Below are 20747 nucleotides of genomic sequence, written 5' to 3'. Positions count from 1 at the left end.
CCGTGATCTGAAGGCTGACCGGTCCATCATCATTCTTCCGGCGGACAAGGGTTCCCCAATCGTGGTACTTGATCGTCGGGAGTATGTGGCTGAGGGACTGCGTCAGCTTTCAGACAACACCACATAAAAAGTTTGCCAAGGTAATCCCATTCCTGATGTCCAGGTGGAGCTTCAAGGAATCCTCAGAACCTTCGGCCCCCTACAAAACCTTTCACCTGACTCCATCAACCTCCTGAGCCCTCCGACACCCCGCACCCCTACCTTCTACCTTCTTCCTAAAATTCACAAACCCAATCATCCCGGCCGCCCCATTGTAACTGGTTACCAAGCCCCCACAGAACGTATCTCTGCCTACGTAGATCAACACCTTCAACCCATTACATGCAGTCTCCCATCCTTCATCAAAGACACCAACCACTTTCTCAAACGCCTGGAAGCCTTACCCCATCCGTTACCCCCAGAAACCATCCTTGTAACCATTGATGCCACTTCCTTATACACAAATATCCCGCACGTCCAGGGCCTCACTGCGATGGAGCACTTCCTTTCACGCCGATCACCTGCCACCCTACCTAAAACCTCTTTCCTCATTACCTTAGCCAGCTTCATCCTGACCCACAACTTCTTCACTTTTGAAGACCAGACATACCAACAATTAAAGGGAACAGCCATGGGTACCAGGACGGCCCCTTCATACGCCAACCTATTTATGGGTCGCTTAGAGGAAGTCTTCTTGGTTACCCAGGCCTGCCAACCCAAAGTTTGGTACAGATTTATTGATGACATCTTCATGATCTGGACTCACAGTGAAGAAGAACTCCAGAATTTCCTCTCCAACCTCAACTCCTTTGGTTCCATCAGATTCACCTGGTCCTACTCCAAATCCCATGCCACTTTCCTTGATGTTGACCTTCACCTGTCCAATGGCCAGCTTCACACGTCCGTCCACATCAAACCCACCAACAAGCAACAGTACCTCCATTAAGACAGCTGCCACCCATTCCACATCAAACAGTCCCTTCCCTACAGCCTAGGTCTTCGTGGCAAACGAATCTTCTCCAGTCCGGAATCCCTGAAGCATTACACCAACAACCTGAAAACACCTTTCGCATCCCGCAACTACCCTCCCGACCTGGTACAGAAGCAAATAACCAGAGCCACTTCCTCATCCTCTCAAACCCAGAATCTCCCACAGAAGAACCACAAAAGTGCCCCACTTGTGACAGGATACTTTCCGGGACTGGATCAGATTCTGAATGTGGCTCTCCAGCAGGGATACGACTTCCTCAAATCCTGCCCTGAAATGTGATCCATCCTTCATGAAATCCTCCCCACTCCACCAAGAGTGTCTTTCCGCCGTCCACCTAACCTTCGTAACCTCTTAGTTCATCCCTATGAAATCCCCAAACCACCTTCCCTACCCTCTGGCTCCTACCCCTGTAACCACGCCCGGTGTAAAACCTGTCCCATGCATCCTCCCACCACCACCTATTCCAGTCCTGTAACCCGGGAGGTGTACACAATCAAAGGCAGAACCACGTGTGAAAGCACCCACGTGATCTACCAACTGACCTGCCTACACTGTGATGCATTCTATGTGGGAATGACCAGCAACAAACTGTCCATTCGCATGAATGGACACAGGCAGACAGTGTTTGTTGGTAATGAGGATCACCCTGTGGCTAAACATGCCTTGGTGCACGGCCAGCACGTCTTGGCGCAGTGTTACACCGTCTGGGTTATCTGGATACTTCCCACTAACACCAACCTATCCGAACTCCGGAGATGGGAATTTGCTCTTCAATATATCCTCTCTTCCCGTTATCCACCAGGCCTCAATCTACACTAATTTCAAGTTGCAGCCACTCATACCTCACCTGTCATTCAACAACATCTTTGCCTCTGCACTTCTGCCTCGACTGACATCTCTGCCCAAACTCTTTGTCTTTAAATATGTCTGCTTGTGTCTGTATATGTGTGGATGGATATGTGTGTGTGTGCGAGTGTATACCCGTCCCTTTTTCCCCCTAAGGTAAGTCTTTCCGCTCCCGGGACTGGAATGACTCCTTACCCTCTCCCTTAAAACCCACATCCTTTCGTCTTTCCCTCTCCTTCCCTCTTTCCTGATGAGGCAACAGTTTGTTGCGAAAGCTTGAATTTTGTGTGTAAGTTTGTGTTCGTTTGTGTGTCTGTTGACCTGCCAGCACTTTCATTTGGTAAGTCACATCATCTTTGTTTTTATATATATATATATATATATATATTTAAAAAGAAAGATGATGAGACTTACCAAACAAAACCGCTGGCAGGTCGATAGACACACAAACAAACACAAACATACACACAAAATCTAGCTTTCGCAACCAACGGTTGCCTCGTCAGGAAAGAGGGAAGGAGAAGGAAAGACAAAAGGATATGGGTTTTAAGGGAGAGGGTAAGGAGTCATTCCAATCCCGGGAGCGGAAAGACTTACCTTAGGGGGAAAAAAGGACAGGTATACACTCGCACACACACACATATCCATCCACACATACAAGACACAAGCAGACATTTGTAAAGGCAAAGAGTTTGAGCAGAGATGTCAGTCGGGACGGAAGTACAGAGGCAAAGATGATGTTGAAAGACAGGTGAGGTATGAGCGGCGGCAGATTGAAATTAGGAATTAGCGGAGATTGAGGCCTGGCGGATAGCGAGAAGAGAGGATATGCTGAAGGGCAAGTTCCCATCTCCGGAGTTCTGACAGGTTGGTGTTAGTGGGAAGTATCCAGATAACCCGGACGGTGTAACACTGTGCCAAGATGTGCTGGCCATGCACCAAGGCATGTTTAGCCACAGGGTGATCCTCATTACCAACAAACACTGTCTGCCTGTGTCCATTCATGCGAATGGACAGTTTGTTGCTGGTCATTCCCACATAGAACGCTTCACAGTGTAGGCAGGTCAGTTGGTAAATCACGTGGGTGCTTTCACATGTGGCTCTGCCTTTGATCGTGTACACCTTCCGGGTTACAGGACTGGAATAGGTGGTGGTGGGAGGGTGCATGGGACAGGTTTTACAACGGGGACGGTTACAGGGGTAGGAGCCAGAGGGTAGGGAAGGTGGTTTAGGGATTTCATAGGGATGAACTAAGAGGTTACGAAGGTTGGGTGGACGGCGGAAAGACACTCTTGGTGGAGTGGGGAGGATTTCATGAAGGATGGATCTCATTTCAGGGCTGGATTTGAGGAAGTCGTATCCCTGCTGGAGAGCCACATTCAGAATCTGATCCAGTCCCGGAAAGTATCCTGTCACAAGTGGGGCACTTTTGGGGTTCTTCTGTGGAGGGTTCCGGGTTTGAGGAGATGAGGAAGTGGCTCTGGTTATTTGCTTCTGTACCAGGTCGGGAGGGTAGTTACGGGATGCAAAAGCTGTTTTCAGGTTGTTGGTGTAATGGTTCAAGGATTCCGGACTGGAGCAGATTCGTTTGCCACGAAGACCTAGGCTGTAGGGAAGGGACCGTTTGATGTGGAATGGGTGGCAGCTGTCATAATGGAGGTACTGTTGCTTGTTGGTGGGTTTGATGATATATATATATATATATATATATAATTATATGGTATATATATATATATATATATATATATATATATATATATATATATATATATATATATATATATATATATATATATATATATTTAAAAAGAAAGAATATATTTAAAAAGAAAGATGATGAGACTTACCAAACAAAAGCGCTGGCAGGTCGATAGACACACAAACAAACACAAACATACACACAAAATCTAGCTTTCGCAACCAACGGTTGCCTCGTCAGGAAAGAGGGAAGGAGAAGGAAAGACAAAAGGATATGGGTTTCAAGGGAGAGGGTAAGGAGTCATTCCAATCCCGGGAGCGGAAAGACTTACCTTAGGGGGAAAAAAGGACAGGTATACACTCGCGCACACACACACACATATCCATCCATACATACAAGACACAAGCAGACAGAGTAAGGCTTTTAAATATATTCTTTCTTTTTAAATATATTTTTCCCACGTGGAATGTTTCCCTCTATTATATATATATATATATATATATATATATATATATATATATATATATATATATATATATATATATATATATATATATATATATGGATGGTTATAATAGAAGGAAACATTCCACGAAGGAAAAATATATCTAAATCATTAGATGAACGTCAGTCGTAGAACCCGAGACAGGAGCCAATAGGCAGTTTGTCAACAAGTGGCCACGAAAGCCTTAACAATCAGCTAAAAGGCCTATTTCTAAAGTAGACAATACACCCATTCATGCAAGCATAACTCACGCACACATGACCATGGTTGTGGGAAATTCTCAGTCACAATTTGTTTATGAGTATAGGTACCTGAAGTATCTTGTATGTTTGTATTCTTTCACAAAACTGTCAAATCAACACAATTATGTAGCAGTATCACTTGTAACGGAACATATTAAAGGCTTTACTGTACCGAAGTATGCGATACCCTCCAAATTCAACCAGTTTAATGAGTATTTATGATTATAGCAAAGGTATTGTGTATGTTAACAATGATTGCATAACATGTCTCCATAAACAGTCAACCCATTAAATTATACTGAGTAACTGACCCACACAAAAGTTAATATCACTTGATCACTGATACAGCAAATGTCATCATGTAAAAACACTGAGTTCATCGTAAATAATTAATATGAAGTACGAAAAATAGTGGACAACTTAGGTGTTTTGGATCTCCTTAAATAAAAATCACCCAGTGAAACCTATTTGTTCACTAGGAGCATTTTCACTCAGTATTCACGTAAGCAATCCTATTTTAGACGAAAACCAATGTAATTCTTAATAATTCATGTTATTTACTTATTTATGCAAATTAGAGAAGTCAATTGACAAACTTCTAAAAAAACGGCCTTTTTGTAACAAAGAATTATTCTGTCAAATCAACAAATCTGTCTGTCATTTTAATAACATGTTAAATTATGTCACTCGATGCAAATTAATAACTTTTCTGCACAAATTATGATAACAGATGTACATGTGACTTGTAAACTATATCTCTTTTTAGTAGTTCTTTGACAATGTTATAAATACAAGCAGCAAGAACGGTCGGGGGGCAGTCGGAATGTCACTTTGGTAAAGTGTGTTTGTATGTTATTGTTTGAGGTGGATAAACAATGCAAAGAACATGTAACGGAAATACTACTTAGTGTTGTGTCATGGTCTTTGGTGGACAGTGGAATTAAGATGGCCACCAGAGTAATAAATATTTGAAGTTTACATATTTGTTGGTTTCGCTCGTTCTTTATCATCAAAAGCACATAAAAAACACGGGACCTCATGTTTTTAACCCTAGACAACCAGATTTAGAGCCAGCATCAACATCGAGACACAGCAGCGATCCAGCAAGCGGCAGTGATTACTACAATGCATTTTAATGGCGCCAACCTAACATCAAGTGCTAACAAGCTCCGTAAATGGGAGTGAAATAGTGCGATTATAGCAATTAGCATTACCTACGACCAGGCGACCATTACACACTCCATTATCTAGCAGTTTCTATCTAACTGTTTTACTATTCACATAGTATACTGTCTACTTATTCATATAGTTTAAACAAATATTCAGTTTTTCCATATTATTAAGTGTCTTTAAGTATGGCTAATGGTGTCAATGTTCATTACTATCTTCGTAGCCATGAAATATCAATGAGAAATGCAAGTGTCAATATTATGAAAAGAATAGCTGCTGCTCACCATATAGCAGAGATGCTGAGTCGCAGATAGCTGCAACAAAAAGACAGTCAGAAAGTAGTTTCCAGCCAACAAGGCCTTCACTTACCAAATATGCAGCGACCAGTTGCAAAATCATGTTTTGTTTGAGTTGGATGCTCAGGTGAGATACACCTTGTAATCAGGAGTTCATTTATTCACCTCTTTACACAAGTAAGGCTTACAAAGAACTGGATGGCGGAACTACACAAAGACAATGTTTTGCTTAGTTCAGAGATGATGCTCAGATTGATAATAGCCCCCCCCCCCCCTCCCCCGCAGTTCTCTGAGGCCGGGGGGGGGGGGGGTGACTAGTCGACAGGGGTGGCAACAGGTAGGCTGGCGGTTTGCGGGAGGAACGGAGCGACGACGACGATGTCTCCGGTGGGCGTGGCGAACACACGAAGCATGTACAGGTTGATGTCGGGTGAGAGGGGAACACATTTCACCTGGTGGCAGGGAATGGCAGAGGTTGTGTCATGAGCACCGGATGAAGGGAAACACACGATGAACAGTGTATCATCGCGTAGTATTATAGAGATGTCGTGGATAATGTCCAGGGGAACAGGCACAAACACCTCAATCAAGGGCACGTTCAAGATGAGGGGGCGTGAGAAACCTCAACAGGGTGAGGCAGGCAACGGGGGAGAGGTCTAAGGGACTGGAGAAGGGCCCGGCGGCGAGGGCGTGATCATATTAACTATGTGGGGAGCATGTGATCACTCAACGGAGTGTGTGAGACCGGAGTAGGGTACGGCCCGGTATATGGGGGCTGGAGGAGAGCACAGACAGTGTCCTCTCAGAGCATGACGTACTCGCAAATTGTTCAGAGCTTTCAGGACGTGAACCTTAGGGTGAGAATGGCTGGCAGCGGAGGGATGTGGAGGTTGATGAAGTGGCGTCTGATGCGGTCCATGAAGGAACGTAAGTCAGACTGAGGGAGAGAAGCGGAAGGGCTCACAAGTTCGCCAGGGAGAACAATGTTCTGGCCGTATACGAACTCGGATATTGTGCCTTTGAGGTCTTCCTTACAGATCGCACAAATGCCGAGTAGCACAAGGGGAAGGGCTCCAAAGAGAGTCGTGGCACTGCAGAACTGCCTTGAAAGCGCGGCGACAGGAGCCAAGGCGGTGAAGTGTCCCAAGAGTCAACGTGACAATTTGGCCGCCGGCCCGAAGCAGTGGCACCACGGTCGGGTGAGCTCGGTAGAGCTCGTGATGTGTTAGTGAGTCCATTGTCTGAGGGCACGGCCTGTGGCAGCACAGTCGCGGGCAACGCACTAGGCACGAGTGCACTGTTTGCGCTGTCAGTGGCAGTCGCACGGCGGCACGCAGGAGCCAAAGTTGCATAGTTTGAGGTGCTGTCTGCAGGGGGACTTTGTGAAACATTTTATACTCATGAAGTAATGAGTGCTAACAACAAGGTATGTCAAATTAATTCCATATTTTGAGATTTCCATGCTCTTAGACTGTTTGCAGTGATGCTGTTGTTTACCGTCTTGTAAAGTAATCAGATGACCAAAATGAATTGCAAAATGATTCAGATACGATATCTGTATGGTGCAAAAAGTGGCAATTGACCCTGAATAAACAAAAGTGTGAAGTAATTCACATGAGCACTAAAAGAAATCTGCTACATTTCAATTATGCGATAAGTCACACAAATCTGAAAGCTGTAAATTCAATTAAATACTTAGGGATTACAATTACAAATAACCTAAGTTGGAATGATCACATAGATAATGTTGTGGATAGAGCAAACCAAAGATTGTGATTCATTGGCAGAAAGGACACTTAGAAGGTGCAAACAGTTCTACTAAAGAGACTACTTACATCACGCTTGACTGCCCTATTCTGGAATATTGCTGTGTGGTGTGGGATCCGCACCAGGTGGGACTGATGGATGAGATCAAAAAAGTTCAAAGAAGGGCAGCTCATTTTGTATTATCGTGACATAGGGGAGATAGTGCCACAGATATGACGCATGAATTGGAGTGCCAATCATTAAAACAAAGTAATTTTTCATTGCAACGGGATCTTCTCATGAAATTTCAATCACCAGCTTTCTTCTCTGATTGTGAAAACATTCTGTTGGCACCCACCTACATAGAGAGAAATTATCATCATGGTAAAATAAGAGAAATCAGGACAGGATAAGATTGGATGTAACATAGAAACTAATGTAAAAAAATGCTACAACAGTTGGAGTCCTGCACTTGCTATGGCACGTCACATGCCAAGGATGCATGTTCTCCTGAAGTTTTACATAATTGTGTTTTTCTTAAACAACAGATCAATGGTAACTGGAACATGAGAAGTATCTTCAATGAAAAGTTTTTGCTTTGGTCAGTAACTAATTTGCTACCTCAGTTTATTTAATTAACTGTTCTTTAGGCTCTCTGAATGAAGGGTTTCAGTTCAATCATGTTCCTTAGTCCAAAGAACTTCCTAGATTTTGGTTACATCAGCCAATAGGTGTTTGGATGTGTGTCTGTCAATACCTCAAGGGGATTAGATTAGTTTGAGGAGGAAGTTCGGGTCAGTTACACCAAACAACACTCGCATTTTGCAGTAGTTCGTTTATTCACCTCATTACACAAGCAAGGCTTACAAAGAACTAGCTATGGTGGAAGAAAGCAAAGATAATCTTAGCTTAGCATCCAAAGACGATGCTCGGAGTCTAGAAAAAAGCAAATATCGATGCTGGTGTCGACCTTATTGGCGGCACAGCCCCCTCTCCTCCCCCTCGCAGTACGTAGTACTCTCAAGAGGCCAGAGGGGGTGACCAAGGCATTGGCAGGGGTGGTCTGCGGGAGCCAGACCACGGTCAGCTCGATAGCATCATCGGAGAGCCGTGTGGGTTGATAACATGAAGGAAGGTTTGGCCACCGAACCTGGAAGTCATTGAAGTGTGCCGGGCGTTGTACTGGGCGGGCTGTTTGTGTGGCGACAGGAGGGCCAGCGGTTTGTGAGTGGAACGGAGCAACGACGAAAATGTCTCCAGTGGGTGTGGCAAACACACGAAGCATGTCCAGGTCGACATCGGGCGAGAGGGGAACACATTCCACAAGGTGGCAGGGAATGGTGGAGGTTGTGTCACGAGCACCGGATGAAGGGAAACACACGACGAACAGTGTATCATCATCTAGTATTATAGGGATGTCATGGATAATGTCTGGGGGAACAGGCACAAACACCTCGACCAAGGGCATGTTCAAGATGGGGGGGGGCGGGGGCGTGAGAAACATCGACAGGATGTGGCAGGCAAGGGAGCAGATGTCGAACGGACCACCGAAGGGCCTGGCGGTGAGGGCGTGATTGTAGGTAAGCTCGATGTGGGGAGCATGGGGTCAGTCGACAGACTGCGTGAGACCAGAGTAGGGGGCGAGGACGGAAGAGAGCTCGACGATTGGAGCTGGAAGTCAAGTCACTCGATCGAGTGTGTAAGTCCGAACTGGAGGGAGTGGTCGGAGCATCATGAGCCACGACAGTGAGTGGCGTGGTCATGACCTGAAGGGGGGGTAGAAGAAGGCTCGACATGAGCAGGCTTAAATCTGTTGATAGAGACTGTGACAGCTGAATCTTGGCTGAGCACTGGAGAACTCGGTACAGGCCGGTATAAGGAGGTTGGAGGGGAGCACGGATGGTGTCATCTCGGAGCATGATGTGCTCGCAATTGTCCAGAGATTTTGGGATGTAAACCTTAGGGCAGGAATGGCTGGCGGGCGGAGTGATGTGGAGGTTGATGAAGTGGCGTCTGACGTGGTTCACAAAGGAAGGTAAGTCAGACTGAGGGAGAGAAGCAGAAGGGCTCACGAGTTCGCCAGGGAGAGCAATGTTCTGGCCGTATATGAACTCGGCTATTGTGCCTTTGAGGTCTTCCTTACAGATCGCACGAATGCCAAGTAGCACAAGGGGAAGGGCCTCCGTCCAAAGAGAGCCGTGGCATCAACGAGCCGCCTCGAAAGTGCGGTGCCAGCGCTCGACTAGTCCGTTACTTTGCGGGTGATATGCTGTGGTATGGATGCGCCGGATGCCGCAAATGTTACAAATCTCATTGAACAGGGCCGACTCAAATTGTCTGCCCTGGTCAGTCGTGATGATAGCTGGACATCACGACTGACATCCTAAAGCTCGAGCAACAGTTTTTGCTGTAATATTGGGGAGGGGGACAGCCTCGACCCAGCGAGTTGTTCAGTCGATAGACAAGAGAACATAACGAGAGCCAGTAGAGGGGGGTAGAGGGCCAACAATGTCAATATGAATGTGCTGCAAACGCCCAGGAGTGATCGAAAAGGCGCTGATGGAGGGTGAAGTGTGCTTGTGTACTTTGCATCGTTGGCACGCGATGCAGGAGCGTGCCCATTGCTGGCAATCCTTGTTGACATTTCTCCACACAAAGCGCTCCGCTATGAGGTGGGCGGACACACAAACACCAGGGTTGGCTAAATTATGCAATACGTTGAAGACAGCTCGACGGAGCGTGCCTGTACTGTCGTTGCACCAGATCTCACCAGAAATGCCAGGGAAGGTGGTGTGGACGAAGTGTAGTGAGGAGGTAGAGTCTGAAATCAGGTTTTGTGTGTCCTCGTCGGCGGGTTGGAGGTTAGGCAGTTCAGAGAGGTCTAACAGCGAATGGACAGCATCGACTCGTGAAAGGAAATCAGAAACTATATTGTCAGCACACTTTATGTGTATGACATCGGTGGTGAACTGAGATATGAAGTCCATGTATCTGAAGCGGCGAGGAGGCGGGTCAGCTGGCGGGTTTGTAATGGCCACAGCCAGGGGTTTGTGGTCCGTTAAAACATAGAAAGAGCGTCCCTCAACGTCAGTCTTAAAATGCTTGATCACTTCGTAGACCGTGAGCAACTCCCTGTCAAACGTGGAATATTTCTGTTGTGCATTGGTGAGCTTGTGCGAGAAGAACTGCAGAGGCGAAGTCTGGCCGTCAATAGTCTGGCTAAGGACAGCGCCGATGGCAGTATCGCTCGCGTCTGTGGTGATGAAAAGCTGCGCATTGGGATGAGGGTGCACGGTGGTGCAGGCCTCGGCAAGAAGATTCTTGAGGGCAGTGAAAGAGTCAGTCATAGCAGGGGTCCACGGTACGGGCCAAGATCCAGAAGTGTGGGTGCCTGCCAAGGCGTCCGTCAGTGGAGCCTGAATATTCGCAGCCCGAGGTAGATGTCGGCGATATTAATTAACCGTCCCCAGAAAGTGCCGGAGCTCTTTCAATGACGCAAGTGTGGGTAGGTTTAGTATTGTTTGTACTTTCTCAGGGGGCGGTGAAATGCCGTCGGCAGAGGCCCGAAAACCGGGAAAAGTGACAGCGGGTTGATGTAGCTGCAATTTGTCCTGGTTGGCCTCGATGCCTGCTGCCGCGAGAGTGTTCATCACAGTTTGCACACGTCGAATGTTGTCCTCGACGGAGGAGCTGAACACAAGAATGTCATCAAGATATGTAAAGCAGAATTTTAGGTCGAATAGCACTTCGTTGAAGCGTTGCCAGGTCTGGGTTGCGTTTTTCAGACCGAAGGGCACGAATCCAAACTGAAATAACCCGATTTGGGTGGTGATTGCTGTCTTCTCGATGTCTTCAGGTGCCATGAGGATCTGGTGGTAGGCCCGTTTGCAATCAATGACAGAGAAAGTGGTCGCACCTGCGAGGGAACTGGTAAAGTCGGCAATGTTGGGTATGAGGTAGGTGTCCATAATTGTTTGTTCGTTTAGTCGACAGTAGTCACTGCACATGCGCCTGGACCCGTCTTTCTTGGGTGTCATATGAATGGGTGAAGACCAACCACTGGCAGAGGGTTCAATGACGCTGGAGCTTAGAAGTTCATAAAACTGATTTTTAAGGACGGAGAGGCGCCCGGGACAAAGCCGACGTGGTTTACTGGAGATTGGGGGACCTGGCGTGAGGCGAAGTTTGTGAACCGTGCCGTTGGTGACGACGGAAATGTTGCCAGCGGCGCAGGAGGCGGTTTGTTTACAATGTGAGGCGGGCAGGGCGGACGAGGCGTGGTCGTGGTGTTCGGAGCCACTCGATGGCTCCGACGGGAGTCGAGGTGGCAACGTGTCCCAGGAGTCAACGCGACAAGGTGGCCGCCAGCCTGAAGCAGTGGCACCAAGGTCAGGTGAGCTCGGTAGAGCTCGTGAGCCGTTAGTGAGTCCATTATCCGAGGGCGCGGCCTGTGACAGCACAACCGCGGGCGAAGTGCTAGGCGCGAGTGCACTGTCTGTGTTGTCAGTGGCGGTCACACGGCGGCGCGCAGGAGCCGAAGTTGCATAGTTTGAGGTGCTGTCCGCGAGGGGAGGGGTAGGAGCTGTCAGTTCGGGTGTACGTGACGCTCGTCGCGCATGCGCACTCGTGTCCGGCCGAGTGTCAAATGCTGCCGTGTTAGGGGGGTATGGCCCTGTGGAACTGTGAGTATACGTTATGGAAGACTTGATAGCACAGTTTCGAGGGGTAGCGGGTGGTAAGCACACGGATGCTCCATTGGTGGGACTACAAGCAGATTCGGCGTACTTAATGACCTTGCTTTGTCCTTGCTGCAGTGTCTGTAATTGCTTTGCTGAGTCGGAGAGCTGGAGCCGAGTTTCATGAAGCCGTAGGGAGAGCTCGAAGTTTTCCTTGTGTAGGCGAGCGACGTTTTAGAGCTCAACAAGGCACTTATGCGTGGTTTCTTGTAACGTCGTCAACAGAGACGAGCACGTACGGATCAGATGAGCCCAGATCAATTTGTCACGGGTGTGTTTGTTCGACGGAGCACAGGGGAAGTGCGTCTTGGACGGGTGATGAAACACGGTGTTTCGCACTAGGTCTGGTGAAAGTTTGTGATGTCGCAAGAAGTCAATGAAAAGTATAGGTTCGTCAATTTCGCACACTAAAAAAGTCCACTCGAGTTTGCAGTTTGCGGAGAGTGAGGTGACGTGGGAAGTTGAACCCGAGCATTGTAGTTTAGTTGAATTCACTGCCTGCAGTGAAGTATGATGAGGGCGGGTGGTCGACGACGCTAAGGACGTAGGCAGCAGCGAAATATCGGCACCTGTGTCCACTAGGAAAAGGTATCCCGATGAAATGTCTTTAATGTAAAGTCTTCCGCAATTATCCAGTCATTCCCGGACAGAATGTAGCATTGGGGGGTGCCTGTCATGTTGTGCGCAGGAGGCGCGTGGGTAGTAGCAGGGTGGTCTGCAGTTCTGTGCTGCCTCACCGAACCGTGTGTGGAAGTAACAGTACGGGTGGTGCGGTTGCATTTCCTGTAGGACGGTCATTGCCAGAGGCGGTGGCAGAGGTTTGGCGGCCACAGCAGACTCAGTTGCAAGAGGGGGCATGGCCGTGGGTGGAGCTGGTGACGTATACTGCGTCCCGGAGGGAGCAGAACAGTCGGTACAGTGCAGCCCCAGCCGCGTCCGGCCTCGGGACGAGGAGCCTGAACCTGAGACTTGCCAGGTAGGCAGTGGCTGGCGAAATAGAGCAGTGATGCACCATGTAGTTTGTCAGCAATTGTCATTCATTGCTCGACAGGTTCGGGAGGCCTCTGAGACAGAGCAAAGCAGTTGTGGGGAGGTAGTTTATCTGTCCAGATGGCGAGGAGAGCTGTGTCAGAGGGTAGATCGGCGCTGACCAGGGCACATAGCCGTCTCCAGAGCTGGGAAGGTTTGTCGTTGCCTAGCTGCTTGACGTGGAGCACTTGCCGTATTGCCGCCTCAGTTGAGCGTGCAAGTAGACATAGAATTGTCTCTTCGGCTAGAGTGTACTGGATAGATGAGTCCAGGGCGTCGACCAGGTCAGCAATCAAGTCCTCCTGGTTGTGCAGGTGGGTGATGAGGCACAGAAACCTGGTTGACTCGTCGATTTTGTAATGGTCGAACACTTCGTCCGCAATTTTGAACCAGGTTGTAACTCTGTCGGGATTAAATGGGGGCAGTGTCGGTAAGCATTGTAGAATGTTCAGAAGAACAGGTCGAGTGGAGTTCGTCAGGGCACTGCCTGAAACGAGCTGTTGTTGCTGTAGTATTCCAGGAGAGTGTGCCTCCAGGGGATGTGGCAACAACGGCTGTTCGGGCGGCAGCGTGATGTGACATGTTGTGGTTGAGCGCGATCCATCGTGACGCGGAAGGCCGACGCGGGTGAGACACCGTAATGTGTCGATTGCGGTTGCGGAAGCTCGACACGTTGCGGGTGTGTTCGGATTGACGCGTCGTGAAAGACCGACGCGGATGAGGCACCGAGATGTACCGAGAACAGTAGCAGAAGCTCGACTGGAGCCGGTGCGTGGGTGACAGGTGAGAAAAAGTTCAAAGTTTGAGAACGCGTGTTAGTCCACGGAAAGCTCGACGTTTGATCAGAGCTGGGGCCACCTGTGTTGCAGGGAGGCTGTGGAGATGCGGGCTGTCCAGAAGCACAGTGTGGGAAAGGATGTCGAACTAAGGACGGAATGTGCGAATGTTCACTGTTCATAGTTACTCCACTCAAAACGGTGTGCGGATAAGGTGAATGTCGTGGCACAAAACACTGAGGCGTAGCAGTGGGACGGAGATGGAGGTCGGGCACAGATAACAAGTTATTGTTCATGTTGCAGTCCGAGGAATCGAAGTAGGAAGGCATGTGCTGATGCTGAACCGATGCAGGCGCGGGCATGTTCGGATGCTGAGGAGGTTGATCTGTGAACAAAACAGCTCCTGCCACGTGGTAGGTATCTGCATGGTACAGCATGGATTGCGGTGTAGCAAATCGTTGTCCTGGCAGTGGTAGGTTGTCCAACGAAGCATTTGCAGAAATCGGCATTGGTCCCGCACTGCACGGAGATCCGTAAGAGGTAACTGCACAGTCGATGAGAGAGGGACCATGTGGTGGGATGAAAGGCATTTGATAGCCACAGTCATGCAAACTCCTAACCTCACTTATTGTTGCAGGCTCTAAAACGTCCAGCGAAATTGGTGTAATCGTCAAGTGAGAGGCATCGTGTTGCGGCCCTGGTGGGTGTACATCACCCGCAACACGATGCATGTCGATCACAAAATCCGGTGTTAGGCATTGGGCCAAAGTCATTGTTCGAATGTTGTGTCTATGTAATACACGTGAAAATAACTGACGCAGAGGCTGCAGACACAGTAAAACGGTGAAAACGGAAGACGTTACAACTCGGGGTCACCAGTGAGGAGGAAGTTCGGGTCGGTTACACCAAACAACACTCCCATTTTGCAGTAGTTCGTTTATTCACCTCTTTATACAAGCAAGGCTTACAAAGAACTAGCTATGGCGGAAGAAAGCAAAGATAATCTTAGCTTAGGGTGCAAAGACAATGCTCGGAGTCTAGAGAAAAGCATATATCAATGCTGGTGCCGACCTCATCGGCACCACAAGTTTTTCGTTCCATAGATCTGTGCTGAGGAGATCCTCTTGGATGTGGAACATGTCAATATTTTTCTTAAAGCTGAAATAACAATATTAATAGTATGAATATATATACAATACATCATTTGTTTCTATTAAAAACTTCGTCATTGGAGTAGAAGGAGTTGGCCACTAGTAAGTCTTCCAGGCTCCTTTTAAACTGATCTTTATTTGTAACTAAATTTTTTATGTTTGCTGGCAAATTATTGAAGATAAGTGTTCCTGAGTAGTGGACCCCTTTTTGAACTAAAGTAAGTGCTTTTAAGTCCTTGTGCAGATCATTTTTGTTCCTCGTATTGTCTGTATGAACTGAACAGTTTGTTGGAAAAAGAGATATATTATTTAGGACAAATTTCATTAAGGAGTAAATATTCTGAGAGGCAGTAGTTAGTATACCCAGTTCTTTGAAGAGGTTTCTACAGGACGTCTGTGAGTTTACTCCACAAATAATACATATTACATGCTTTTAGACTCTGAAAACTTTCGTTTGACTTGAAGAGTTACCCCAAAATATTATACCATATGACATTATGGAATGAAAATAGGCAAAGTATGCAAGCTTTTTTCATTTTTATGTCACCTATGCCAGCTAACACTCGAATTGCAAATACAGATTTATTAAGGCATCTCTGCAGTTCTGTGGTGTGTTCCTCCCAACTGAATTTATTATAAAGGTGTAATCCCAGGAATTTAAGACTGTCCACCTCTTCTATCTGCTCTTCTTCATACTTTATGCATATGCTGGGTGGAAACCTCTTACAGGTTCTGAATTGCATATAGTGAGTCTTTTCGAAGTTTAATGTCAGTGAGTTGGCTTTAAACCATTTATTAATATCCATGAAAATATCATTAGCAGATCTTTCTAGAACTACATTCGACATAATATTTATTGCAATACTTCTGTCACCTGTAAAAAAAAAAAAAAAAAAAAAAAAAAAAAAAAAAAAAAAAAAAAAAAAAAAGACTGATGAGAGATCATTAATGTACACAAGAAAAAGCAATGGCCCCACTATGAATCCTTGTGGGACACCACATGTCATTTCTTCCCATTCTGATGATGACTGATGACTTAATTCACTAGTCCCTTGCACTGACACCCTTTGTTTCCTGTTAGCGAGGTATGACTTGAACCATTTTGCAGCACTGCCCATGACACCATAGAATTCTAATTTATTTAAAAGGATGTTGTGGTTCACACAATCAAATGCCTTTGACAAATCACAGAAAATACCTGCTGCTTGTAATTTGTTATTTAATGAATTAGGTACATTTTCACTGTAGGTGTAAATAGCGTATATAGATATCAAAGAACTTTTTTAACTCAGCAGTTAACAATTTGGATCTCTTGTGGGTCTAAACTAAGACTAAATCTCCTACTTCAGCTGTGTTATTTTAACTCTAGCATTGTGTCTCTTCTTCCTTGCATTCCTTCGTTTCTTCATTATTTCTTTCACAACAGCTTCTCTTTCTTGTGCTGAAATAGGTTTAGATTCAGGAATTCCAATGAATTCATTAACGAAATCAACTTTATTTTTTTTATCATTTACTATTCCATGTTGTGGAAAATCTGTGGATATGTGCCGCAATCTGTTCAAATTACCTAAGTGTTCAGTCAAAGATGTGTGTTTATCACTGCAATAAGTCCTGTAGAACCTACTTATCTCTCTCATACACCTCGTTTACTGGCTGAGTGGTAAGCAGATATTGAAATGAATTTTATTCCTGTCCTCTCAATAAATGCTTTCCAAGATTTTGAGACAAACTGTGATCTATTATCAGACATCATTGTTACTAGTGTATCTACTTGTGTAAAATAGTTCTTTTGTATTTTTGCAGTCAGTGCTTTACTTGTGTGCTTAGCAGCATATAATTTGATATACTTAGAAAATATGTCCAATATGACACATATTAAATGGTACCCCCCTCTTGTTTGTGGTAACAAGCTGTATAATGTGGAGGCAAAAAGACTCATAGGTTTCTCAGGTTGTATGGTTTACATCTGACTCTGGCGAGTTCTCCTACTTACCTTCACTTGTTGGCAACAGTCACAAATTGAAATTTGTTTCCTTACTGTTTTGCCATGTTGTAAAAGTATACCTTTTCCTGTAATTTGTTTAAATATTTCTGAGCACCAAAGTGTCCATAGCTTTCAAGAATATACTTAATAAGTTTGTCAATAAACTGTTCTGGCCAACACAATCTCCAATGATCTCAGACTAAATTCATTCTTCTAAATAGTATTCCATTGTGTGCTATTTATCAACTTTCTCACAGCCCATTTTACCAAAGCAACATCTCACTACTTTCCAATTATCACCATGATTCAGGTTTCGATGTTTACTGTTGCAGACAGTTTTAAATACAAGGGTGATTTGAAAAGTTCTCAGAATGGAATAGAAAGAAAGTACTTACATCATTGAAAATTTTATTATTTTTCTATGTAATCTCCTTGTAGATTAATGTACTTGGTCCACCGATGCTCCAGTGCCTTGATCCCATCTCGAAAGTGAGTTTCCTCCAGACCTACAAAATAGTTGTCAACTCCGGCTATCAATTCTTCATTTGAAGTTAGTCTTCGTCCATCAGGAAAAATTTTCAGTTTTGGGAAGAGATGGAATTCTGATGGAGCCATATCAGGTGAATAAGGTGGGTGTGGCAATAATTTATACCGGTGCCTTAGTTCGTGTAATTTTGCCATGGTGACGGCACATGTGTGCAGGTGCGTATTGTCTTGGTGAAAAATGATTTCTTCCTTGCTAAACCTGGCCTTTTTCCACGTATCTTTTGTTGCAAATTATCCAGGAGGTTAGTACAGTGTTCTCCAGTAATTGCTTGCCCAGTAGGTAGATAATCTACTAACAGAATCCCCTTCGCATACAAGAACACCAATGCCATGACCTTTCCCACTGAAGGAATTGTCTTTGCTTTCTTTGGTGGTGGAGAATCAGCATGTCTTCACTGCTTTGACTGTTGTGTTGTCTCTGGGGTATAGTAATGCACCCAAGTTTCATCTGTGGCTACAAAGTGGTGCCAAAAATCCTCTTTGTTTCTTCTAAAATGGGCCAAACATTGTTCCGATATGTCCATCCTCATGTGTTTTTGTTCCAGCATCAAGAGTCATTTCACCCATCTTGCAGCAATTTTTTTTTCATTTCTAATTCTTCAGTTAAAATGTGATATACACTTTCAGATAACATCTGGCAAACATGAGCAATTTCACACACTTTCAATCGGCGATCCTCCATGACCATTTTGTGCACTTTTGCAATGGTTTCTGAAGTAGTGACACATCTTGGCCGATCACTGTGCAGATCATCATATAAGCTCTCCCGACCAAATTTAAATTCATTTGTCCACTTGGAAACAGTTGAATATGAAGGAGTAGAGCCCCCAGTGTATTCTGGAAATCAGCATGAATGTCCTTCGCTTTCATACCTTTCTTTACAGAATACTTAATCACTGCTCAAATCTCGTTTTTTTCCATCTTCGCAAAATCACTACACGGCAACAACAGAGTCACATCACTGCCACAGCTCTCTTCCAAGATCACTGATGTGGCATGTGTTTACACACAACAGTCCAATGAATATCATGTGAACAACTCGTTGCGCTAGCACTGACCTCGCCTGGTGATTCCGAGAACTTTTCGAACCACCTTCATATCTTCTCATCTTTAGCCTCTTTCAGATACATAATCTTCAACTCTTGTCTTCTTCCTTCTCCTCCTCCTCCTCCTCCTCAATGTTATTACTATCCACTCCTAATGAATCCCTTCGCAGTTACAGTGTAAGTTCTTTGGTGTGTTTGGAGCATCCTGCTTGTGGAAGCAATTGTTTGGGATGTATCTCCCCCATTTACAGTCTTTATTCAAAACAGATGTGCATTGAGACTATCATTGCTACCATCAGGCACATAGAAAATGGCAAGGATGAGTCTATACAGCAAGTTACTATTATACAAAGCAGTTTAAATAGCATAAGAGCTTTCTGACATTCCTTGTTCCAGATCCAAATAGAATTCTTTATCGATAAATTACAATAACCTGGTGTATTTGTACTTTCCCAACTTCAATATGACAAAAGCCAGAGTTGAAAAATAACTCCTTTTATTAGTTTATGATGAATAATTTCAGGTTTTTATTCATAACACATTCTCAGATCATCCTGTGAAACAAAAGGCTAAAGTTGCAATTTGTTACATAAAATACCAAACACTCAATGCATGTCACAAAGTGCAATGTCGAACCTATCACATGCATACCATCTGGTCAGGATAAATATTACACCACATAGGAAAATAGTCATGATAATCATTATCCAAAGGAGTATATTGCAACTAATCATGAAACCGGATACATGTAGAAACTGACAACCTAACCTCAGTTAGCATGAGGAAATTTTCCTGGAGGTGGCACCCATATTGGACATTAGGAAAGTCGTTATTCCATACTATAATCATTATCAATACAACAAAACAATGAATGCAGAAGTGTGTAGGTCACACTGCTAAAAAATTATAGGTATTTTTTTTTCCCACAGTGGTCATCAGATTGAAACAAAAAGTCAATTTATAAATAATAAATAAGACAACATGCAAAATGCAATCTTGATGCACAGAAGCCACATGAGAAGGAGAAAGGTAAAAAGATTGTGGGTGTTTTGGTGGACTAGAGAGCTGTGTTGTACTGGAAGGGGACAGGAAAAGGGATAGGTGGGCAAAGGACAATGACTAATGAATGCTGAGGCCAAAAGGGTTACTGGAACATAAAATATATTAAGGGAGAGCTTCCACTTGTGCAGTTAAGAAAAGCTGGTGTTGGTGGGAAGGATCTAGATGGCACAGGCTGTGAAGCAGTCACTGAAATGAAGAACATCATGTTGGGCAACGTGCTCAGCAACTGGGTCATTCAACTGTTTCTTGGTTGCAGTTTGTCAGTGCCCATTCATGTAGACAGACAGCTTGCTGGTTGTCATGTCCATGTAGAATGCAGCACAGTGGTTGCAGCTTAGCTTGTAGATCACATGACTAGTTTCATAGGTAGCCCTGTCTTTGATGGGATAGGTGATGCTTGTGACCAGACTGGAATGGGTGATGGTGGGAGAATGTATGGGACAGGTTCGGCATCTATGTCTATTACAGGGATTATGAGTCATGAGGCAAGGGGCTGCAAGCATGGGCTGTGCAGGGTTGGAGGAGGACATTGGGTAGTTCTGGTGGGTGGTGGAATACCACTGTGGGAGGGGTGGGAAACATAGCAGATACAACATTCTTCATTTCAGGTTATGATGAAAGCCGTGGTGGAGAATGTAATTCAGTTTCTTCAGCCTGGGTGGTACTGAGTCAGTAGGGGAATGCTCCTCTGAGGCCAGATAACGGCACTTAAGGGAGGTGGTCAGTGGTTGGAGAGATAAGGCATGGGAGATCTGTTTTTGTACAAGGCTGGGGAGGTAATTACAGTCTGTGAAGGCCTCAGTGACACCCTTCTTATATTTTGAGAGGGACTGCTCATGACAACAGATATAATGGCCACAGGTGGCTAGGAAGTATGGAAGGG

This window comes from Schistocerca cancellata, chromosome 7 (genome assembly GCF_023864275.1).
Source record: "Schistocerca cancellata isolate TAMUIC-IGC-003103 chromosome 7, iqSchCanc2.1, whole genome shotgun sequence".
Taxonomy (NCBI): Eukaryota; Metazoa; Arthropoda; class Insecta; order Orthoptera; family Acrididae; genus Schistocerca; species Schistocerca cancellata.
The sequence above is the reverse complement of the archived record's forward strand: the minus strand, read 5'-3'. Positions refer to the sequence as shown.